This window comes from Balaenoptera acutorostrata, chromosome 5 (assembly GCF_949987535.1).
Source record: "Balaenoptera acutorostrata chromosome 5, mBalAcu1.1, whole genome shotgun sequence".
NCBI lineage: Eukaryota > Metazoa > Chordata > Mammalia > Artiodactyla > Balaenopteridae > Balaenoptera > Balaenoptera acutorostrata.
The window spans coordinates 25398938-25425122 of record NC_080068.1 but is presented as its reverse complement, the minus strand read 5'-3'; the positions used below and the strand labels follow the sequence as shown (position 1 = coordinate 25425122).

General features: G+C 39.2%; 1 protein-coding gene across 12 annotated transcripts in view; it reads left to right on the top strand.

Annotated features, from left to right (window-relative positions):
• INPP4B (inositol polyphosphate-4-phosphatase type II B) overlaps window positions 1-26185 on the top strand; it is a 779792-nt gene that overhangs the window by 704588 nt on the left and 49019 nt on the right. The gene's annotated exons all lie outside the window — the stretch shown is intronic.

Genomic DNA, 26185 nt, shown 5'->3' with positions numbered 1-26185 from the left:
CTTTTTTCTTTCTCAAGATTGCTTTGGCTATTCGGGGTCTTTTGTGTTTCCATACAAATTGTGAAATTTTTTTTTCTGGTTCTGTGAAAAATGCCACTGGTAGTTGATAGGGATTGCATTGAATCTGTAGATTGCTTTGGGTAGTATAGTCATTTTCACAATGTTGATTCTTCCAACCCAAGACCATGGTATATCTCTCCATCTTTTTGTATCACCTTTGATTTCTTTCATCAGTGTCTTATAGTTTTTTGCATACAGGTCTTTTGTCTCCTTAGGTAGGTTTATTCCTAGGTATTTTATTCTTTTTGTTGCAGTGGTAAATGGGAGTGTTTCCTTAATTTCACTTTCAGATTTTTCATCATTAGTGTATAGGAATGAAAGAGATTTCTGTGCATTAATTTTGTATCCTACTATTTTACCAAATTCATTGATTAGTTCTAGTAGTTTTCTGGTAGCATCTTTAGGATTCTCTATGTATAGTATCATGTCATCTGCAAACAGTGACAGTTTTACTTCTTCTTTTCTGATTTGGATTCCTGTTATTTCTTTTTCTTCTCTGATTGCTGTGGCTAAAACTTCCAAAACTATGTTGAATAATAGTGGTGAGAGTAGGCAACCTTGTCTTGTTCCTGATCTTAGTGGAAATGCTTTCAGTTTTTCACCATTGAGAACGATGCTGGCTGTGGGTTTGTCATATATGGCCTTTATTATGTTGAGGTAAGTTCCCTCTATGCCTACTTTCTGGAGGGTTTTTATCATAAATGGGTGTTGAATTTTGTCAAAAGCTTTTTCTGCACCTATTGAGATTATCATACTGTTTTTATCCTTCAGTTTGTTAATATGGTGTATCACATTGCTTGATTTGCGTGTGTTGAAGAATCCTTGCATTCCTGGGATAAACCCCACTTGATCATGGTGTATGATCCTTTTAATGTGCTATTGGATTGTGTTTGCTAGTATTTTGTTGAGGATTTTTGCATCTATGCTCATCAGTGATATTAGCCTGTAGGTTTCTTTTTTTGTGACATTTTTGTCTGGTTTTGGTATCAGGGTGATGGTGGCCTTGTAGAATGAGTTTGGGAGTGTTCCTCCCTCTGCTATTTTTTGGAAGAGTTTGAGAAGGATAGGTGTTAGCTCTTCTCTAAATGTTTGATAGAATTTGCCTGTGAAGCCATCTGGTCCTGGGCTTTTGTTTGTTGGAAGATTTTTAATCACAGTTTCAATTTGAGTGCTTGTGATTGGTCTGTTCATATTTTCTATTTCTTCCTGGTTCAGTCTTGGAAGGTTGTGCTTTTCTAAGAATCTGTCCATTTCTTCCAGGTTGTCCATTTCATTGGCATATAGCTGCCTGTAGTAGTCTCTCATGATCCTTTGTATTTCTGCAGTGTCAGTTGTTACTTCTCCTGTTTCATTTCTAATTCTACTGACTTGAGTCTTCTCCCTTTCTTTCTTGATGAGTCTGGCTAATGGTTTATCAATTTTGCTTATCTTCTCAAAGAACCAACTTTTAGTTTTATTGATCTTTGCTATTGTTTCCTTCATTTCTTTTTCATTTATTCCTGATCTGATCTTTATGATTTCTTTCCTTCTGCTCAACTTTGGGGGTTTTTTGTTCTTCCTTCTCTAATTGCTTTAGGTGTAAGGTTAGGTTTTTTATTTGAGATGTTTCTTGTTTCTTAAGGTAGGATTGTATTGCTATAAAATTCTCTCTTAGAACTGCTTTTGCTGCGTCCCATTGGTTTTGGGTCGTCATGTTTTCATTGTCATTTGTTTCTAGTTATATTTTTATTTCCCCTTTGATTTCCTCAGTGATCTCTTGGTTATTAAGTAGTGTATTGTTTAGCCTCCATGTATTTTTATTTTTTACAATTTTTTTCCTGTAATTGATATCTAGTCTCATAGCATTGTGGTTGGAAAAGATACTTGATATGATTTCCATTTTCTTAAATTTATCAAGGCTTGATTTGTGACCCAAGATATGATCTATCCTGGAGAATGTTCTATGAGCACTTGAGAAGAAAGTGTAATCTGTTGTTTTTGGATGGAACGTCCTATAAATATGAATTAAGTCCATCTTGTTTAATGTGTCATTTAAAGCTTGTGTTTCCTTATATATTTTCATTTTGGATGATCTGTCCATTGGTGAAAGTGGAGTGTTAAAGTCCCCTACTATGATTGTGTTACTGTCAATTTCCCCTTTTATGACTGTTAGCATTTCCTTATGTATTGAGGTGCTCCTATGTTGGGTGCATAAATATTTACAACTGTTATGTCTTCTTCTTGGATTGATCCCTTGATCATTATGTAGTATCCTTCTTTGTTTCTTGTAATAGTCTTTATTTTTAGGTCGATTTTGTCTGATATGAGAATTGCTACTCCAGCTTACTTTTGATTTCCATTTGTATGCAATATCTTTTTCCATCCCCTCACTTTCAGTCTTTATGTGTCCCTAGGTCTGAAGTGGGTCTCTTGTAGATAGTATATATATGGGTTTTGTTTTTGTATCCATTCAGCCAGTCTATGTCTTTTTTGTATCCATTCAACCAGTCTATGTCTTTTGGTTGGAGCATTTAATCCATTTACATTTAGGATATTTATCGATATGTATGTTCCTATTACCATTTTCTTAATTGCTTTGGGATTGTTATTGTAGGTCTTTTCCTTCTCTTGTGTTTCCTGCCTAGAGAAGTTTCTTTAGCATTTGTTGTAAAGCTGGTTTTGCGATGCTGAATTCTCTTAACTTTTGCTTGTCTGTAAAGATTTTAATTTCTCTGTTGAATGTGAATGAGGTCCTGGCTGGGCAGAATAATCTTGGTTGTAGAGTTTTCCCTTTCATTACTTTAAATATGTCCTGCCACTCCCTTCTGGCTTGCAGAGTTTCTGCTGAAAGATCAGCTGTTAACCTTATGGGGATTCCTTTGTATGTTAGTTGTTGTTTTTCCCTTGCTGATTTTAATATTTTTTCTTTGTATTTAATTTTTGATAGTTTGATTAATATGTGTCTTGGCGTGTTTCTCCTTGGATTTATCCTTTATGGGACTCTCTGTGCTTCCTGGACTTGATTGATTATTTCCTTTCCCATATTAAGGAAGTTTTCAACTATAATCTCTTCAAATATTTTCTCAGTCCCTTTCTTTATCTCTTCTTCTTCTGGGACCCCTAAAATTCGAATGTTGGTTCATTTAATGTTGTCCCAGAGGTTTCTGAGGCTCTCCTCAATTCTTTTCATTCTTTTTTCTTTATTCTGCTCTGCAGTAGGTATTTCCACTATTTTATCTTCCAGGTCACTTATCCGTTCTTCTGCCTCAGTTATTCTGCTATTGATTCCTTCTAGAGAATTTTTAATTTCCTTTATTGTGTTGTTCATCATTGTTTGTTTGCTGTTCAGTTCTTCTAGGTCCTTGTCAAATGATTCTTGTATTTTCTCCATTCTATTTCCAAGATTTTGGATCATCTTTACTGTTGTTACTCTGAATTCTTTTTCAGGTAGACTGCCTATTTCCTCTTCATTTGTTTGGTCTGGTGGGTTTTTACTTTGCTCCTTCATCTGCTGTGTGTTTCTCTGTCTTCTCATTTTGCTTAACTTACTGTGTTTGGGGTCTCCTTTTCACAGGCTGCAGGTTGGTAGTTCCAGTTGCTTTTGGTGTCTGCCCCCAGTGGCTAAGGTTGGTTCAGTGTATTGTGTAGGCTTCCTGGTGGAGGGGACTGGTGCTTGTATTCTGGTGGATGAGGCTGATTCTTTTCTTTCTGGTGGGCAGAACCGCATCTGGTGGTGTGTTTTGGGGTGTCTCTGACCTTATTATGATTTTAGGCAGCCTCTCTGCTAATGGGTGGGGTTGTGTTCCTGTCTTGCTAGTTGTTTGGCATAGGATGTCCAGCACTGTAGCTTGCTGGTCGTTGAGTGGAGCTGGGTCTTAGTGTTGAGATCGAGGTCTCTGGGAGAGCTTTTGCCGTTTTATATTACATGGAGTCAGGAGGTCTTGGTTGACCAATGTCCTGAGCTCGGCTCTCCCACCTCAGAGGTACAGGCCTTACATCCGGCCAGAGCCCCAAGACCCTGTAGAAAACAGGAATTTTTTCTTTAATCTTTCTATTGGTCTTCCTTTTAGAAAACAGGCAGTTCAATGTCATTATGTGAAGGACTCACTCTGGCTTCACCTAATAGGGTTCAAAGAGTACAGGTGATTTGAATCTGGTTCTTGTGTTCATCTCCTTTTCTTCACCCAGGCTTCCCACCATCCTTTTCCTGGGAATTCTCTGGTGGTCCAGGACTCCAAGCTTTCATTACCAAGGGCACGGCTTCGATCCCTGGTTGGGGAACTATGATCCCACAAGCCATGGCAAGAAAAAATAAAATAAAATAACACCTGTTCCTGAAGACAAAGTGTCACTCCATGCTTCTGGGAAAGGCTCTCCCAGTGACTTGTTGGTGGATAATTTTCTTACAGTTACTTGTAATTTTTAAGTAATTCCGATAATTTTTGTAAACAACTTGATTTCTCTTTATATGGGTCCTTTCAAAGTGAGGTCCCTGGACCAGCAGCATCCGTGTCACCTGGAAATCTGTTAGCAATGCCCATTCTCAGGGCCCTCTGCTGGTCTATTGAACTTGCCCTGTAATCTGTTTTAGTAAGCCTTCCAGGTGATTTCTGATCCATACTAATATTTTTTTAAGATTATTATTATTTTTTTAAATTAATTAATTTATTTATGGCTGCATTGGGTCTTCGTTTCCACGTGAGGGCTTTCTCTAGTTGCGGCAAGTGGGGGCCACTCTTCATCGCGGTGCGCGGGCCTCTCACTATCGCGGCCTCTCCTGCTGCGGAGCACGGGCTCCAGACGCGCAGGCTCAGCAATTGTGGCTCATGAGCCCAGTTGCTCTGCGGCGTGTGGGATCCTCCCAGACCAGGGCTCGAACCCGTGTTCCCTGCACTGGCAGGCAGACTCTCAACCACTGCGCCACCAGGGAAGCCCCATACTAATTTTTGAGAACCAATGCTGTGTCATCCTTACTCAAAACATACATTATATTAAAAAGTAGTTTGTTGGCAAAGTCTATGAAAGCTTTCAATACTACACGTAAACAATTATATACCTAAAAAGAAATATGTATAAGTAATTGTTGAAGTATTTCTGATATATGAAATACAAAGTAACCCCTACATTCAAGTCATTGAAACTCTTCATGGGAGTGTAAGTTTTAAAAATTGGAAGAACATGAGACCTCATATAAATTGTTGTTAATTAAATATAGCTGTTTTAGTAATATATAAATATATCTCATCCTTGAAAACAGGATGTACTTTTGCATCAAATCAATTTTATTTCATTAGTTGAAATAAGTTGTCTTAACTGACTGAATTCTTCCTGATATTTTGTTTCCTCGTCTGTCAACATATTTTTGAGACAACACTCTCATAGATTTGGCACAGAATGAAGGTATGATGTGACTGTGGTTATTTTCCATAGCAAAAGTCCAAACCGTATCTATGAAATTATACCACCGTATGTAGGGTTTTTCCTCATGCAGAAATATTGTAACCTAAAGCATCACTGGGTTGCACTCCATTCAAGGAGGTACCTAAAAGCTTTATTAAGAGTGGGAATGAGGGTTAGGCTATTTGTTAAGGAGGGGAAAACTACTATGTGGGATCATACTTATAATCCATAGAATCTACTATTTTTCTTTCACAGTGAAATCAAGGGATAATTTGTAGCAGTGTTCAAAGGCTAAGTTAACCCTCTAAATATATTACTTTCACTTATTCATCCATTTTGGATGTCCTGTGCATTAATTTACTCACCCAGTTTTTTTATGATTTATGAGCTAGTCAAATTCTACATGTTTTAAATAAAAAATTTTCCTTTCTTCCCAGAAGATTTTTTTTAAAATTAAGGATGTCCCCTACTTTTGCAATACCAGGATGTAATGAATAAATCATTTTAGCCTATATATTCACTCCCAATCAAATAGTTATCACCTTTCTGTTTATTCTTCTTATACATAGCTTTTATGGTCTAAACATTTGTTCTCCCCCAAATATTCTCTAATTCTGTTAAATATGTAGTAGATTCTATTGATAGTCTCAATTCAGCAGTCTACACACATGGACTCCTTTTATCTTAATACCTCTGTCGGCTTTACTGGGCACTCACTCCTTAGGAGTTAGTAATGGGGAGGGGAATAAAATTAAAGTTGCCAAACAACAGTACCTCATTTCCTTTCAGTGTGTTCAACATAGTCTGGTGATTTGTAGACTAATGTATTTGAAAATCTCAAGTTCACTTGGAAGAAATATTCAGTCAAATTCAAGTATTACTATCCTCCAACCCCATATTCCTTGTATCTGCAGAAAGGTCATTAGTGGAAGGCTTGGTAGGTTGGGATGGCCTCTCTCTCTCTCTCCCTCTCTCCCTTTCTTGGAGGATTCATGGGCTCTAGAGCTGGGAAGTACCTGTTACAGAGGAGGAACCCAAGAATGGATGATCCCTTTCCTGTAAATCTTTGCTGAAACGTCTTCTGAAGCAAGAAATATATAATGTCTGAAATTGGTATCAGACAGAGCTATTGATGACTGGGAGGTCTGTTTGCTCTGTCTGAGTACTGTGTGTTGTGGATTTCTCCCTTCACATTTTCTTGGCTTAGTGATGCAGCTTTCAGACAGTAGTTCTCGCTGCCTTGACTGTAAGGCACAGTAAATCATCAGGAGCTGCTTCCCCTCAGGCCCTGCCAGTGATATTCACTGGCCCCTTTGATCAACCAGCGAAACTCCCATGGGGCAGGTATGAGTGTTTCTCTCTCTTCTGGCTCTGATCTTCCAGATGGGTTTGATGATCTCAGAAACCTTTCAAGGCCCCTTTCTTACCCACCTAAAGCATTAAGACACTTCAATGTTGGGTTAGCAAAATAAGATCAAATAAAGTACTGCTGTAAATCACGAGTGCAAACTGCTCTACGGTTTAGAATCACCATCGCATCTCATACATAATTCGGGGCTCCTGACTTTGGTGGATGAAATGCTTCTTTCTTTCCCCTTTAATTGACCAAGTGTCAATTTATAATCTCCAATCTCTCATTTCTCTTTGTGATAATAATGCCCTTCTCTTGTCCTTTTTCCAAAACACAGGAGAAGGATATTTTCACGTGGTTCTATTGGAATGCTACCGTTTATTGGCTCCTATGTGAGTACTATAAGGGTGGGCTGTCTAGCATGTGAGCTACGGAGGAAAATCAGGCAGCCTTTTGTGAGCTGTTATCAACTATCTCCACAATATTTGATATCCCTGTCTTACATATAATATTTCATCAACTGTAGCATAACAATCGCACACAAAATATTTTTTAGAAAAAATCTTAGGCTTGTGATGAGGGTAAGTAAAATGTTGTTGTCATATTTCATCCTGCATTTTTTTTTTTTTTTGGCCTTTGTTGCTGGAAGTCTCCCATTCAATTTAGCAGACATTGGTAGAGATCGTATTACGTGTAAAACTCTGTGCCCATCGCTATGGATGATCAAAGATGAATAAGATACAGTCTCTGCTTCTAATAGCTTACACTTTAATGACTCAGTGTGATCAAGGAACAATCTACCTTAACTCTAAATCTCTTTCCAGAATACTAGTTGCTATTCTGTAGTATTGATCCTTTCTGTGAATAATTTGGTTTTGTTTCTGTTGCTTTTGTTGTTCAAAAAGTGTTAGTTTCTCCTTGATCAATTTTGACATTCATTGTGTGGTGATGCATTGCCACAGATTTCACTTCTGCACTGGGAAAAAGAAAAGTTTCTATGCATTCTTTCCATTCTTAGCAATAAGAGGATAGGAGAAGAAGCTAATATTTTATGGATAATTAATTTTAGAGGAATTGTTTAAATAATTTTCCATGTATTCCACATAGGAAATGAGAAAAAATGCATCATAGGGGGAGATTATCCATAAGTATAGGGAAAGGAGGACTAAGGAACCCACAAAAAAATGGAGAAATGATTAGAGATGGAGGGTCATCGAACATCACTATAGCTAAATGAGAAGAATATCAACCAGGAGAAGGTGAGCAAGAATAACGAATGTGTTGATGAAGAAAGAAGCATGAGAATTAAAGAGAAGCTGTTGGATTTGGTGTTTAAGAGTATTTGATGACATTCGATGGAGTAGTTTTAATAAAAGCATGGGGTGAAACCACATCAAAGGCATTCAAGGAGAGAACTCGTGTTGTACAAGTAGAGAAACAGAGTGAAAGCCACCCCTTAAGAAAGTTAAAGTGGGGGCTTCCCTGGTGGCGCAGCGGTTGGGAGTCTGCCTGCCAATGCAGGGGTCACGGGTTCGAGCCCTGGTCTGGGAACATCCCACATGCTGCGGAGCAACTAAGCCCGTGCTTTTTTTTTTTTGCCACAACTACTGAGCCTGCGCGTCTGGAGCCTGTGCTCTGCAACAAGAGAGGCCGCGATAGTGAGAGGCCCGCGCACCGCGATGAAGAGTGGCCCCCGCTTGCCGCAACTAGAGAAAGCCCTCGCACAGAAATGAGGACCCAACACAGCCATAAATAAAATAAATAAATTAATTAAAAAAAAAAAAAAAGAAAGTTAAAGTGAATACAAACAGGGAAATGAAAAAGTAGGCTAAAAGCAAGTATCAGGTAAGAAGGATTTTCCCCTTTGTTTTTCTTTGGTTTAGTTTCCAAAGAGAGAGCGAAATTATAAAGACAGATTGAAATTGCCAGACGGTGGCTAGGGGCTAAGCACATGCCCTTGACCCTGCCTAGAGGTTCTAGAGAGGAGTACAATGATGAGGCCACTGGAACTAGCCAGAAAGCCTGCTAGAGGCCCCGAGAGAGAGCAGAGGACAGGCCTCCCATATGATGCAGAGCCAGAACCTTAGCTGAAAGGGAAAGGGTAGTATTCTGGCTTTTAGAAAAAGAAATCTGCCCTGCCTGGCTGAAGCCCTTTAACACCTGAAGAATTCCAACCAAAGGTCACAGTTAATTCTTTAAGATTGATGTTCTGAGCATAAAAAGTTTGAAAAGAGTCCAAAGAGTAGTTCTGGCTTGGTCTTCATACCCCTTCTGGTCCACCGATGTCGTCAGGTCTCCCATGGTCCTTTGATGGCTTCAGAGGAGAAAGCCTTGAAGAAAGATTTTGTTCACATCCACCATACTAACTTTCAAAATCAGATCAATCATGGTTTTCCTTGATATCTTATCAAAGTCTTTTAACGCAATTATTTAGCTATAATTCATAAAAGCTTTGCATGCATGCCATACACTCTGATGCACACTTTTGCTAAGCTAAGATTTAGTTAACAGGGTGTAATTTATTTTTGTGCCCTTTGAATTTATATTCTCAGTTAACATTTTTTATTTTTAGTATTCTGATTTATCTGATCTCTCATTTAAAGATAGACCAAAGGGGCTTCCCTGGTGGCGCAGTGGTTGAGAATCTGCCTGCCAGTGCAGGGGACACGGGTTCGAGCCCTGGTCTGGGAAGATCCCACATGCCACGGAGCAGCTGGGCCCGTGAGCCACAATTACTGAGCCTGCGCGTCTGGAGCCTGTGCTCCGCAACAAGAGAGGCCGCGATGGTGAGAGGCCCGCGCACCGCGATGAAGAGTGGTCCCCACTTGCCGCAACTAGAGAAAGCCCTCGCACAGAAAAAAACGAAGACTCAACACAGTCATAAATAAATAAATAAATAAATGAAAGAACGTGAATTTCTTTAAAAAAAAAAAGATAGACCGAAGGAGCAAAGCTGGTGCAGTTAAAGATAACATTAGAAAGAAAATTATAATAAATATTAAAACTCAAAATAATGTGAAATATAAAAAAAGTTAACAGGACTCCACTGGGACAAGGAAAACCTTCAAATGAGAGGATTTCCCAGAAATAGATGAAAAAGAAAAGCTTGACTCTGAATACAATGTTGAATATCTAAAACGGGCTTTTGTTAGATCAGAGAATGGATCAACTCATTCCTTATATCTAATACTTTGTCTTTTTAAAATATTGCTGTTGAAAATTTAACCAGTTTTTCAAACTTAAGACAGCTCTCTAGTAAATCAAGATAATCTTTCTAGAACAAGTATGTGGTAACACTTCCCTGAATGAAGTTATTGGATTTTGTTTCTAGAAGGAATGAAAAGACTGGAACTACCAAGATATGATTCATAATTGTACTTCATGTGAAATGAATTTACAAATTGATACACATCAGACTCTTGCTGAGAAAGAATTAGTTACAACGTTTATAACACATATTGTGCTCTGTAAGAAATCAGCCCTAGGTCTTGGAGTGTGGGAGTGCAGTCACTGTCACATGCGAACAGGTATCTTGTGTTACAAATGGATAAAATCACCGAGGAGCAGCATGTAAATCAGTTCTTGGAATATTGAGCCTATATCAGAGAAAAGAATTGCACCACATTTGCTCTGTTTATCAGTGAAAATTAAGACTACTTAAATGGATATTCTCTTCAGTTAGTGGTTATTTTATGAGCCCTGTTGCAGACCAGAAAGTGTGCGATGAAATCAATACTGACAGCATCAACTCCATGTGCCGCATAGACGGGCAATGCTCCGTAAACAAAGAACGCTGCCTCTGAATATTCACTCACTTACTGCTTATTTACCTACAGTTGGAGCCCACGTGTGTTGACACTCACAGCGTGGCTCGCTGCCACCATGAGTTTGAACATGTTGCTTTCACTTGGTAGAATAAGCTATGGTGGGTGTTTCTTGTCCCTGCTTTTCAGAGCCCTCTGTCCTTAGACTACCACCTAAACTGAGCCTGGTTCCCCAGTCCTTAGTAGGCTCTGGAAATGACTTGAATTTATAAAGTAAGGAAATGAGGTAAGGCAAATATCTCAAAAGACATAAACACATGCACAGACATATGATTGCACACACACACACACAGACACACACACACACACACGCGTGCGTGTGCAGGCACAACTTCCTAAAAGTCGACGATCTGAGTGTTTCTGATTAGCATAGGGACTTTCTGATACAGGTTAACCGTTTCCCAGGTTTCAAAGTAAATTTCTAAATTATTACCTTTCTACCCACACGTGGTAATACTAGATTTCCTCTGAAAGGTTCACATTTATATAGAGAGACCCTGTCTTAACATGAGGCCAGCCTCTCAACATTCACAGAACGGTGACATCAGAGGCTACGGTTTTATTCTGTCAACTGAGGTTCAGCTGTGGGTGGCAAAAAGCACTGTTAGACCCTTCCCCCATCACTTGTCTCCCTTTTCCCGATATCTCTTTCATCTCTGCTGCCTTTCTACTGTCTATAAACTTTGGGGGTGAGGTCAGGCTATGATTAACCTGCAATAGGATCGGGTAGAGACGGGTGTCTGAATTAGAAAGGATATGCTAGCCTAAACTGTCCTGTGGTAAATTGAAAAATAATGCCAAATTCTTAGCAGCCATAGTAGTCAGAACCCAGCCATGCAAAGGAGCATTCTAGGAATTCCTGCAGAGTGTCGGAGATAAACATGAAGAAATTTGGGAGAAATTAACCAGGGCGAAGTAGCCACCCAGAGTTTAGCAATAAATAGCAGGAAACTAGCAGAGCTAACCCAGGTTACATACTTTATTTAGTAATAATTTCTGTTTTACAGACATCTCAACTTTGATACTATGTAGACATCCAGATAGACAAATGAAAAATCCTGTTAGTCATCCAAATATTTTGCTTATTTTGTTTCAGACTATGTGTGTTTGGAAACATACAGATGGCTGAGGAATTTTTCACATGTTATCCATATCTTTGGCATTGCATAGACATATAAAAAGATGAATAAAGGGGATTGTCAGTACACAGGAAAAATATGTTATCATGCAGGACTTCCTGAAAGTTGGAAATGTTCCCCAAAAAGCAGACAGAAGTGGAATTCGAAGGTTACTGTCTTCAATTTTTCTCTACCCATTTTTCTAGTCAGCTGCTCTAGTCAGCCTTTGGTCCACATAACTTCACCGAAACTGGTTTCGTCAGGTTCTCTACCTGTTAAAGCCAATGCTCAGTTCTCTGTCCTCATCCTATTTGATCTAGTAATAGGTTTGAGATGGTTATTTTTTCCCTCTTTCATCACTGGTCTTCCAGGCCATCACCCTACTTTTCTGTGATTACTCCTGCCCCCCGGCTGCTGCATTTCAACCTGCATTACTGATTCCACATTATCTTTCTGACCTCTAAATGCTGAGGGTACCAGGATTTGGTCCACGGATGTCTACTCCGCTCCCTTGTTGAACGGCCTCATTGCTTTAAATACCATCCTTTAATTATCCACCTCCATACCTGCATCACCAGCCCATCTCTCTTCCCTAAATTTATATATCCTGCTCAGCACCTCAAACTCTCTTCCTGGCGTGCCCCTAAAAATTTATTCTTCCCACTATCTTCCCCATTTCAGTTTTTATCATTTCCAACTTTTTGTTGTTTCAGAAAAAAATGGGAGTCACCCTTGACTCTTCTCATTTTTCCACACCCCATTTTCAGTCCATCAGAAGATTTCATTGGCTGTATTTTCAAAATGTGTGATCAGCTCTGTCCACCTGTATTGCTACCACTCTGTGCAAATCCTTGTTATTCTTGCTTCCAGATTATGGCAAAACCGTCTCCCCATCTCTTTGTTTCCTCTCAACCTCATTCAGTACCCTTTTTTGATCACAACAGCCAAAGTGACCTTTAAAAATGAAAATCGAATCACGCCACTCTTCAAAATCTTCCAATAACCCCCTATTTTTTATTGCAGAATAACAATCTAAATTGTTACAGTGGCCTCTAAGGGTCCCCATAATCTGGCAAGAAAAATTGGATCTTTTGACTCCACTCTCTTCTCTCTCCCTCTCTGTGTCTCTCCCTCTCCATGTCCCTCCCTTCCTCCCTTGCTTCACTCTGTCCCACACTGACCTCTTGCTGTTTCTTAGGACTTTTTCATTGGCTGTTTCCTCTGCCTTAAATGCTTCCCCCCATAGGGATCACTTACCTCCTTTAAGTCTTTATCCAAATGTCACTTTCTCAGTTAGGCCTTTCTTGACCACCCTCTTGAAAATTGCAATCTCTGGTGCCCTGGTCCCCTTCTCGCTTTATTTTTCTCCACAACGTCTATCATGTACCTTGCTTGGTTATAACTCCTGATCAGAACATAAGCTTCATGAGGACAAGTCTCCTGTCTATTTGTTGACTTTATTTACCAATAAACAAAAACATTGTCTGGCACATAGCTTATACTCCATACATATTTGTTGAATGAATGGGATAGATTAGGTCATTTGTTTAGTTGGATGTTTTGAAGAATCAGAGAACAATTCGATCTTGGAAATAATCTAATCTAAAGTATTCCAAAGAACACTCTTTCTGCTAATAATTGTTGGGCAATGAAAGAATTCTATAGTCAAATGATTTTGGAATTCAGGTTATCACACTGAAAGTTTTGAGAAGATCTGTAGCATAGCCAGCAATCGTTTTATGTAAAGGATCAGAAAGTAAATAATTCAGATTTTGCAGGCCATGTGATCTGTCACAACTTCTGGACTCTGCTACTGAAGTGCAAAATAAGCCATTAACAATATGTAAATTAATGAACTTGGCTGAATTCTAGTGAAATTGTATTTATAAAAACACAGAATTGACTGGGTTTAGTTTGCAAGCTATAGTTTCCCAACCCTAATCTACACAGCCTATACTTTAATTTTGTTTAAAATAGCACTTTTATCACATTATAGGACTACCAAAAAAACCCCATAAAATATTCATTAGCATCTTGTTAAATAAATGTTCCTCAGGACATAGTTTAAGAAACACTGATCTAGTTTAACCCTATAATTTGTTATGAGGGGTTTGGGATCCAGGATAGATTTTGTTAAATTCACACATGCAGCTAGTGGGAGAACAGGGATAAATTCTATATTTTCTGACTCCCAGTTAAGTGTTCTTTTCACTTTTATGCCACAACTCTTCCATTGCTGTCTAAGGACTCTGATCTTCTAAATTTAAATTTTATTTTCAACTCATTGCAGAGAAACTCCGACGTACTTACCTGTTGAAATTTTTAATGTTGATAAAGATTAAGATAATTTTTTAATTTGATATGTCTTTTGAAGCACTCCTGTGTCTTTTTGAAAAGAAAAGTGATACTAAACAATACTGAATTTTAATTTTCTATGTGCACGTTAAACCACAGACATAGACTTTTAGTGTCCATTAACTTGTACTCTGAATCGCAGCAACAAATACAAACAACACTACAAGTAACAAAGGTAGACACATATACTCTCATACACACATACAAATGGCCACCTCCCTGTTCAACTCAGCATTGATCTCTGCTCTTCTGTGTTACTTCATGGCCCTCACAAATTAGATGTATCCACCCTATTTTCAAGTTTATGTGGGTAAAAACTCAGATTTCCAGCCCTTTAGTCATCCTTCCATTTTTCTATGTTCTTTCCTTCTCACTGGGGCTCTCCTTTCTTTAGACTTCATCACTCACTGAAGATTGGCCGGACTTCCAGTAAACCCATCTAGTTAGTATGCACAGAATAGCATGAAAACAAAAGATATGAATTCAATTGAAAGTTCACTTAGGTGAATCATTTGATGCTCTGAGTGCCTCCATTTCATTATCAGCTAAATGAGAATAACTAATACATATGTACCTGTACTTCATCTACCATTATCTCACTGGAGAAAGGAAGTTAATATTTCCAGTGTCAGTTTCCTGATAAGTTGTCACACCACACTTACGAACATTAGCGAGATGGATAAGATAATGGTTGTATGTGCTTTGAGCTTCTCAAGAGAGTTCTGTTTCTCCTGTATACACACATTGATCCAGTTAAATTTGATTGTAAAGGTCTTTCTTTTTTTTTTTAAGTCTTTATTAAATTTCTTACAATATTGCTTCTGCTTTATATTTTGGTTTCTTGCCCGCGAGGCATGTGGGGTCTTAGCTCCCCAACCAGGGATCAAACCTGCACCCCCTGCATTGGAAAGCAAAGTCTTAACCACTGGACCACCATGGAAGTCCTATAAAGCTCTTTCTGTAGTTTGAACTAACCTGCCTCTCTTCTCCATTCAACAGCCTCTTTCCTTCTCAGTCTTGTCTGTAAACCTTCAAATACCTACCTATATTAATCTTTTTTTAAAAAAATTAATTAATTTATTTATTTATGGCTGTGTTGGGTCCTCGTTTCTGTGCGAGGGCTTTCTCTAGTTGTGGCAAGTGGGGGCCACTCTTCATTGCGGTGCGCGGGCCTCTCGCTATCGCGGCCTCTCTTGTTGCGGAGCACAGGCTCCAGACGCGCAGGCTCAGTAGTTGTGGCAAAAAAAAAAAGCACGGGCCTAGTTGCTCCGCGGCATGTGGGATCCTCCCAGACCAGGGCTCGAACCCGTGTCCCCTGCATTGGCAGGCAGACTCCCAACCACTGCGCCACCAGGGAAGCCCCCTATATTAATCTTAATGATTTTTTTTAATATAGTCCCTGCTTCTCTGATAATCTTTCAATAAAAGCACATTTTTCTTTTTGGAACACCCACATAGAGATGAGTTCCTGAAATTGATCTTGGAGAGGCAGCAGAGAGCAGTGACGTGAAGCGAGATCTTAGTTCCCTGCCCAGGAATTGGACCTGGGCAGCCTGGATGGAAACCAGGAATCCTAGCCGCTAGTGCACCAGGGGCGAGAGGCTAGAAACAAGGTTCCCCTGGCTCTTACCCCCATTGAGAAATGCATTTCTCAAGGAGGCAAAAAGTGTAGAAACAGGTACAAAGTTTATTATTAGAGCCATGGTGCAACAAGTGGGAGAGCACACAGAGAAACAGTTTGTTGAGTTAAGACAGAAGCGAGGCAGAGATACACACCAGGAGAGAAAGGGTGTGGGCATCCCCCCTAATGAGGAGGAATGCAGTAAAGAGGTGGTTAAATCATTTCTATAGGGCAGTTCTTCTGGGTCTTTGTTCACCTTTGGCCAATTATCTTGTTTCTTTTTCCACACCTGACCTGCCCTAGGACCTCCCCAACACGTGTGCACAACTTTTTTCACAGATAGATTCCAGCCCACAGGCCTATGGGGGGCCTTGGCATCACTTATTATGGGGTGGTGCCCCCTCCTTTCTGACCCCCAAGAAGCCTCCAAGGTGCAGTGTCTCCCTTTGCCCCAAGGATGGGAAACACGTGACCTCTTCATCTTTTATTCAAACAGGATTTAGCCCCTCTCTGTCCCTGCCATGACTGTTATCTTAAAGTGTCCACAGGAAACAAAGTGCAGCTATTTACCCTGTTCCTGTTGTAATTTCTATCTCAAAGTGCAAACAGGAGGCTGGTTGTAAATATCTAGCCTAGAGCCCACCTGCCTCCTTCCTCAGGAAATGTAAACAGGAAGCTAGTTGTAAATGCCCAGCCTGGAGCCCATCAATCTCCCGCCTAACAAAGTCATTACTCTTTGGAACTGGCCCCACAGTGAGGAATGAGGTGGATATTAGAAATCTTAGGACTCATCTTCCCTTTTGGAAATAAATATCTAAATTTGACCTGAATTAATACCAGTCTCCTATGAATTCAGCTTCAGGATAGTACCGCATCCAGTAAACAGCCCAACAATTAAAAATAACTAAAAATTAGTTCCAACTTTCAATTAAACATCAAAGAGGAGACAACTGACAACTCATTATTTTACTTTTTAAATCCTTTTTGCCAAATGTTCAAGTCACTCATCGATTGAGCACATCACTCGCCCAGACATTCACTATTTACTTACCATTCCGCCTTTCCCAAAACCATGAGTGCAAGGCCTTCAGTTCCATTCCGGTCCCCCTCCCCATCCACCTTTCTTTCTTCATGCTTCCACTTCTGCTGAACAAAACTCCAGATAAAGCACAACTCTTCTCTGAAGTCAGGTAAGGGGGAAAAATTGAAGACTCAAAGATAAAATTATCTTTATCAGACACATCAGAAAAGGGAAATATGGCAACACACATAGATTAATACATTTTGTTGCTATCAACAAATTATAAAGGTATGAGAATCCTAGATTATCAAACTGGAAGTCACTTAAAGCCAATAAAAGGAGCTATATGAATGGAAAAAAAGGTAAGCCATATATTCTTATTACCCCTTTTCTCTTCATTTTGGAGCCTTCTAAAGCAGCTTTAGTTCCATAATCATCGTTCTCTATTTTACCTCATTTATAACTTTTTAAATACCTCAGGAGTTATTTATTTTATTCTATATAGTATGAAGCAGTAAAGATCTCATTCTTTTTTTAACTTTTATTTTGTATTGGAGCATAGTTGATGAACAAAGTTGTGTTAATGTACGGCAAAGTGATTCAGTTATACATATACATGTATCTATTCTTTTTCAAATTCTTTTCCCATTTAGGTTATTACAGAATATTGAGCAACATGTTGGTTATCTGTTTTAAATACAGCAGTATGTACATATCAGCCCCAAACTCCCAATCTGTCCCAACCCCCCAAGCCTTCCCCGCTGGTAACCATAAGTTATTTTTTTATTTAAAAGATTTTTTTTTTTTGATATGGACCACTGCTTTTCAGTCTTTTATTGAATTTGTTACAATATTGCTTCTATTTTATGTTTCGGTTTTTTGGCCACGAGGCATGTGGGGTCTTAGCTCCCCAACCAGGGATTGAACCCGCACCCCCTGCCCTGGAAGGCGAAGTCTTAACCACTGGACTGCCAGGGATGTCCCCGGTAGCCATAAGTTCTTTCTCTAAGTCTGTGAGTCTGTTTCAAGATCTCATTCTTACTTGCCTCCAAGAACCTAAAGAGGTAATCCAGAGACCATTGGAGAAAAGCCCATTCTTCTCAACTGTCTCCCCTTTTCTTTGGCCATTATTCAGGCAGTTTTGGAGTCAGTTCCTTCTACATTATCAAAAAAAGGAGGGCCATGGAAGAGGTGAACCCTTCTTCTTTGGAGAAGGCCTTATTATGTGTCTACCTCTCTGGCCTGCCATTTGACCTTGGTATATTTCACGGGCTGCCTGGCTCTTACATGGGCAGGGAGGTGAGGTGCTGGAATTACCCCAAAAGCTGCTTCCCTCTCAGTCCTAAGTTTTGAGAAATCTATTCTTGCTTTGGTCCTCAGACTTTTGTGTATAGTGTGTGCTCTCAACAGGTATTTTCTTGCTGTTGCTCTAAAATGCAAGGACTTAGAAATTGAGCTGGAAGGAAGAAAGGGGACCATCCAACTCCCCTCAGTGCTAAGGACCCAGGCCACTTAAAAGCAGGCAAAAAATAATCCAAGCAGTGCAACCAGAATAGCAGGAAGACTGACCTGGGGATTTGTATGAAGCCCCTTTCATACTCAAATTTTCTATTTTCTGTTAATAAAAATATCTCAATATCTTGAGAGCAGAACTTAAATTTTTGAGAGTCATCTGCCTACAATCCATCTCCCAACCTTTGACATGACTCTAAATTGTTTGGAGATTCTGAAATTAAATAATGAATGATTTCTTTGAAAAAATGAAAATAGGAAAAAATATTAATGGGTTATAATTCTACTCTTCTCCCTACACACCAAGTCCCATGGCCTTCAATGTGCAATAGTGAGTGAGGAAATTCTAAACAAATTGTTAACACATTACTTTTAATATATTTTAACAATTCGTTTTGAAGTTCATCTTTTCCTTTGCTATGGGTGATGCAACCTTGACATTTATTTAAGAGGAAACGATGAAAATGTACAGGCCAAAAATATTTTTCAGCTCTGATCAGGTTGGGAATTTGATATTTGATTTCTGATTTCTGATTTCTGCCTTTTTCGTAAATTGTAAATTGTAAATCAAATTTAAGTAAAGCTGGTGTCAGTGGGGCTTTTTTTTTTTTTGTAGTTTTCAAGATTTTACAGCCTCTAAAAGAGCATAATTTCCAATTTTAAGACATCTCAATGGCTTTCACCTAATTGCATTTGTTTGTTTGTTAGTGTGTTTAACTATAATTGTTTCAGAATTAATTCTAGAAAAGATGTGATATTACAGAATGTAGTACTAACCAGAATGGACTGTGAAAACTTTGTTCTTCATATGTTCATTTTATCATACTTAGAAGAACAGGCCCTTCCACGTTTGTTTGTTTTTTAAACTGTAGTTGTTCTGGTAGTTTATTGCTTGGTAACAAATTATCCCATGCTTACTGATACAAAATTAGAATCATTTTATTTATGCTCACAGATTCTGTGGGTTAGTTATTCAGACAGGAAAGCTGGGGAAGTTTGTCTCCACTCCAAGATATCTGGGACCTCAGTTGGAAAGGAGAATGGCTGGTATCCCTTAAGTGACTGGGAACTGGAGTCATCTGTCGGCTTCTGCGCTCACATTCTGACCACTGGGCTAGGATGACTCAAAGACTGGGCTCAGCTAAAACTGTTGACCGGAGTACCTAAATAGGACCCTCCATGTGACTTGGGCTTCTCCGAGCATAGTACATGGGTTCTTATAGGGAATATCCCAAAAGAGGGAATACAGACAGCAAAGTCCCAAGAGAATAAGGCAGAAGCTTCAGAGTCATTTATGACCTGGCACCCAAAGTCACGTAGCATCACGTCTGCCATTAATCAACGTGGTCACAAGCCCACCTAGCTTCCAGATGAAGGTACGAAGACTCCACCTTCTTTATAGAAGGAGTGTCAAAGAACGTGGAGCCATGTTTTAAAACCATCACTGTAGAATGGACTTGTAGACATGGTACAGGGGAAGGGGAGGCTGGGACGAATTGAGAGAGTAGCATTGACATATATACACTACCATGTGGAAAATAGATAGCTAGTGGGAAGCCACTGTATAGCACAGGGAGATCAGCTCGGTGCTTTGTGACCACCTAGAGACGTGGGATGGGGAGGGTGAGAGGGAGGCTCTAGAGGGAGGGGATATATGTATACATACAGCTGATTCACTCTGTGTACAGCAGAAGCTAACACAACACTGTAAAACAATTATAATCCAATAAAGATGTAAAAAAATCATAAAAAGAAGTGATTAATGGGATGCTTTCCATAAGTACTCTTCCTTATTTGTGATTCCTCACCTCTAAAGCAACAGTACACATTTGCGATGTGGCTGATCACTGTTAAAAATGCCTATATAACCAGGTGTTTACCTTAGAATGCTTTTGGTTGCAAGTGACAGAAACCCTGACTCAAACTGGCATCAATTAACAAAATTGAAACTTTCAGCAGTAAGGCAGGCAACCAGTTAAGAGAGGGTTGGCTTAGTGGCTTAGCAGTACTGAAAAGACACTTCTCTGCCTTATTTCATGACTCTTAGTGTTGACTTTATCCTACATCTAGTTCCTTCATGAAGAAAGTCTTGCTGGCGTGAGCAGTTATTCCCATGCTCAACTGTATGCTCAAGCAGAGAGATAAGAAGAGCTTTTCCTCCCCTTCTACTTTACAGAGTCCTGAGCCTCACTCAGCTGGAACAGCATAGGTCACTTACATAACCCTGAAACAATTTCTGAGGTCAAAGTCAAGTTCTGATTGGCTTAGATTTGGATGCTCATCCCTGAACTAGCCCTGATTTCAAAGGGGATGGAATTATACCACTTGACTTCATAATGGGGGTGTGATTGTTCCCTGTAAATGTTGTGCCTGCTACCCACTGGGAAATAGCTGGAATAGGTGATGGGAAGGCGGCTGTAATTCCTATTTCATCTTGGAACATTCTCTGACAACATGAAATCATTTGACCGTGAGGTGATGGAGCTATTGCCTTGGCCTCATTAGCATCATAGTTCAATGAGCCGAGAGTTCATGGTCCCATTCCTGTTCACTGGTCAGCACCCTGCCTTTGAGTCAGGCCAATGTCATATTTAGAGCTGCCGTTGTTAAAGAAATCGCATTTGACAAAACAAGGAAAAAATAGCTACTGCAAAGTGACTCTGAAGTTGGCTGTTCTCTCCCAGCAAGGAGTGGTGAGAGAACAGTCACTGGCTTTCTGAATGTTTGGGATCATGTGTGTGCACCTGTGTCTGTGTGAGAGACTATTTCTTACTTTGGATAAATTTGGACTTTTGCCTGAGAAAGTAGGCTTTGTATCTGAGGCTATGAACTCTTCTTAAGAACTGTGAATGTCTTCCTCTGTTTTTCAGAGTTGACGCAGAACTGAATAATGTAGACTCTTCTGCCAAGACTTTTATTCATTGTTTTCCACTGCAGGTCGATGCAGCATGACGGGGTTATTGACCTCACTTTGCTGTTGAGAAAATAGGGACAGAGGGTTAAACAGCTTGCTATGACCACATGTCGAAGCAGGGACGGAGTTGGCATTAGTAATCGTTTTCCTGGAATCTTGGCCCAGTGCTTTCTTTACAAAGAATTATGAAAGTTCCAAACGGAGAAAGAGAACGGGTCATAAAATACAAGCACTTTGGAACCCATCACCCAGTCTCAGAAATTTTGTGAGAAACAAATATTTGTAGACATAGTGGAAACCCCCTTGGTACCCTTTTTGGTTCCCACCCCTCACCTTCCCTTCTCTGAGAAAACCAGTATCCTGAATTTGGTATTTTACGTTCTCATACATATTTTTCCTCTGTATGTGTGTATCCATAAAAAATATGGTACAGGTTTGCACATTTAACTTTATATTATTGCTGTTATCTTGTATGAATCATTTTTTTTTTTGCTCAGCATATTTTTAAGTATATATCCATGCTCATACATCTAGCATGTTTATTCATTCTACCTATTATATAATATTCTATGTCATAAATATATATACATATGTATGACAGATTATCTCTACCATCATTTAGATTTTTGCTGCTGTTTAATATCATAAGCAATAATGCAGTGTACATTCTTTTACCTTTTACCTTCTGATTACTTTCATGAACCCCCCTGGAAAAACAGAATACTTTTATGGAGATAAGCATAGAGATTCAATTGCTCTAAGTTCGGTCCTAGAGTAATGCAGGAGTACCAGAAGCAAGACTTATTGGCCATATTTACATTTGAAGAAACTCATTCTAAATCTAAAACGGTTACTGAGCAGAACCTTACGGGGCCTTCCCAAGACAGACCCCTCCCCCATATCCTCTGATTTAGCTCCTCTCTGAAGTACCCAGATAACAGTATCTGATGCACATTTCCTGAGTTGTTTTACAAATGCTAAAACCGCCACCAAATGGAAGAAGTTACCTACTTGATGACCATGAGCAGGTAGCCCCCAGACCTACCGGCACCTAAGGGTTGATAATATTAACCCCTGTGACACTGCCCTGTTACATCACTATCAACCAATCAGAGAATTGTGCACGAGCTGATCACATACCCTGGGACTCCACTCCCTCACCTTGTCCTTAAAAATGCTTTGCTGAAGTCCATCAGGGAGTTTGGGCTTTTTGGGCACTAGGTAACCAGGACTCCTTGCTTGTTGCCCTGCAGTAAACACTGCACTTTCCTTCACTACAACCCGGTGTCAGTAGATTAGCTTTACTGCTCATGGGTGGGCAGACCCAAGTTTGGTTCAGTAACAAAACCAATCCATGTTCTGTGTATACCATGATTTAAAGTTGCTATATCAGGATCTATCATTATATCTTGAAATCTCACCTATTTAGTCATTACTAATGCTACTTCTTTCCAGAACCAGACCTGAATTTCTGTGGCCTGCAGGATTTTTGTCAGGCTGAAAAAAAAAATGGCAGCAATCATAGTGATGGACTGAATAAATGAAGTTTTATCATTACAGAAATAGAAACAGTGGCTTGAAAATTTTAAGAACATCAATTGACTTCCTTCTAAAAAGCATGCCATGGGGAGAAGGGGTGAAATTTCTATGGGATATCATTTCTGTGTATCTGAAAGTACTATCTTTATGTAGATAAAAATGAGCAAAGGATGGCCATTTGTTTGACTTATTTTAGGAACATTGTAGTCTGTTTAAAATGGCTGATTTTAAAATCTCCATGTCAACTATGAAACTAAATTATTTTGAAAAATTATTATGCTTTGTTCTGAATCCTCAGAATTCTGAAGAAACTGGTCCATTGTGTTAATACTGGAATTACTTTTTTATATCAGCAGCCAACTGTGAAGACACTAATACAGATTTGAGGGAAATTACTGGCATAGGACTTGGGAGACTGGATTTTTGACTTGACCGTCTGACTATGAACCTTGTGAAAAAGTCACCTAAGCATCTTGGACATGGGGTTGCCCTAAATCAGTGCTTTGCAAGTTTTTTATGTTGACCCTATATAGGTGTTAAATCAGTTTAGTGGGTTGGGGCCAACATTCAAAAGAAAGCAAGAGGGAATAGAACAAAATATATTCAGGGTGCAGTGAACGCACTCAGGGTAAATATTATTGCATAAAATTTTTGTTACAAAGGGATGAGTGTGCATAACTGCTATGGGACATTGTATAAAGTAAACTTCTTCTGTATTGCTTTTAAAAATATTTGAAAGTCATCTTTACCAGGTGATTTTAAGAACAGTCTCGGGGACCTCTCAGATATGGTTATGTCCATAATTAAAATTCACCAGGTGCTCCCATTTTTAGGAGGAAGCCCAGATATCCCAAAATAGCAGAAAAGACTCTTCATAATTCTTGCCCTCTAGGACATGGTGAACTACAAGCTTCCTGTTTCCATAGTACTTCCTCGTATGTCCATGCCTTTACTGACGTTTTTCTCTTGGCCTCAAATACTCTCTGTAGACACAAAGCATTACCTTTACTAGAAACCTTTCCATACTCAACTATTCTTCATTGAATTGGCCACTCCTTTTCTTAGGTCCCTATTATCATTTTTACTGTCTTGTGTCATAGCCCACGGTACACTTGACTGCAGTTAATAATGGTGTAAAAATTCTATCCCACCCTACCAGACCATGGAAATTTGGAGGTCAGGTCTTTGTATCATAAGAATTTGGGGTTTTTTTTTTTCCTTTTCTTATACATATGTACTCTGTTTTCCCTTGCTCTTAAAATAACTGTATTATTTTAAAACAATACATATTTATTGTGTCTCAAATGACATAAAAAGGCAGTTGAGGAAGGGATAGATTGGGAGTTTGGGATTGACATGTACACACTGTTATATTTAAAACAGATAACCAACAAGGACCTACTGTATAGCACAGGGAACTCTGCTCAGTATTTTGTAATAACCTAAATGGGAAAAGAATTTGAAAAAGAATAGATACACATACATGTATAACTGCATTACTTTGCCGTATATACCTGAAACCAACACGACATTGTTAATCAACTATACTCCAATATTAAATAAAAAATTATTTAAAAGGCAGTTGAAAAATCACCCTAAATCCCATAACCCAAAAGGAGCGCTGTTAACATCTAAACCGATGTCTTGCTCTGCCTGTGTTCACATAGAGAGAGAGGTAAGCATGCACACAAGTGCAGGCACACACACCCAATGTTACACCAATAAATTCATTTATTAATATGACCAGTTTTTCCTTTCAACAATGTCAAGGACACTTTCTCTGTCAATGATATACCTGTACATGATTTTAAATTGCTGCTTGTTATTCTAAGTCATGTTTTGTTTTGGTTGCCATTTATCAACATTAAGGGCAGTGATGGCAGATCTGACTTATTCCTTGTGTGCTAAAAGCATGAATTAGAAGGCACCATTATTGTCCTTACTTTCTTCAATTAGCTGTAGAGTCCTGAGCTGGCTTTGCAACTCTCTTCAAGGCATTCTACATTATGCCTCCTTCCCTTTATCCTTGGGCTGTGTCCTGTCAAAATCTCTGTGTATCAGAGTCTCCTACCTAGCAAGGCAATGTCTTTGGGGAAAGCTCCTCTTTCTTAAGAGAATCATTGGGACTTCCCTGGTAGTCAAGTGGTTAAGGCTCCACGCCTCCAATGGAGGGGGCATGGGTTCGATCCCTGGTCGGGGAACTAAGATCCTACATGGTGCGCAGTGTGGCCAAAAAATTTAAAATTAAAAAAAATATCGTCTCTAGTTACACGGTAAAAATTTGACGTTTAACAGTTTTCCTATTTAGGAACTAATAAAGTAGAATCATGCATATATTTATATGAATATTTTGAATCTCATCTCCCTAAAACAAGGTATGAATCTGGATTGTACCTGACCTTTCTCTATTCTGTGGACAGGAAATTCAAGATGATATATAATTGTTTTCAATGCTCAGTACCATTTTACCAACCACTTCCATTTTTTGGTAGATATAGATTGCTAGTACAGTTCATTAGGATATTTCCTCTACTCTCTGGAGCTAAAGTTAAGAGCTACTCAGATATATTATTCTAATAAAATGAAACATCTGGTACAATTTTGGAAAGTGCCAAGCTTCATTATGATTAAAGCTTATTTGTGTCATTTTTTTGTGTGTGTGTGATCTGATTCAGGAGTAGATCATCTATTTCTTCAATGTAACTGGATAGCCTAGGTATAGTCCATGTTGTTCTTATGTATCTTCTCCTGTTTTTAGCCTCAATTAAAGCTCTCAGGAGTTCTTCATCCATCAGTTTGTGGCTTCCACAGTAGAGTGTATTTTCATACTGTACAGTACTAACCCAACCACTCTCTTAGACTTTTTGTTTCCATCTGTATGTTCTAATCTTGAATCCTATCTCACTGAGTCTCAGGAATACTGGTGTCATAGTATGCATTGCCTTAGGTTTTAATATAAACCATATGCCATTGATTACCCATGCTCTAGTTATGAGTGTGTAGAGATCTGAGCAATCAGTCACTTCTTGCTCCCTTCCCAATTATCTCATATAATTAACTATCGCTTCTTGCGTTGTTTCTCTTTCCATCCATACCAGTGCTCCTTAATAGCACTTGTTCTCAAACGGGATAGACTTTGCCCCCAAGGAACATTTGGCAATATCTGGAGATATTTTTGATTGTCACAATGGGAAGGGTACTACTGGCTTCTAAATGGTAGAGGTCAGGGATGCTAGTTAACATCCCACAATGCAGAATATAGGCCCACTCCCTACAACCAAGTGTCAGCCAGTCCAAAATGTCAATATTGCCTAGTTTGAGGAATCTTGCTGTGTAGAAACTGACTTCATATGTTTTGGTTGAACTTTCCAATTCCACCTCTGAGATGTTCAGTTTGATATAGTCTCATGATTCAGACTAGCTGCTCAGTAGCCCAAAATGGAAGGTTGTATCTCATGTTTCATCCTCATTCCTATACTTTGGTTGAAGTG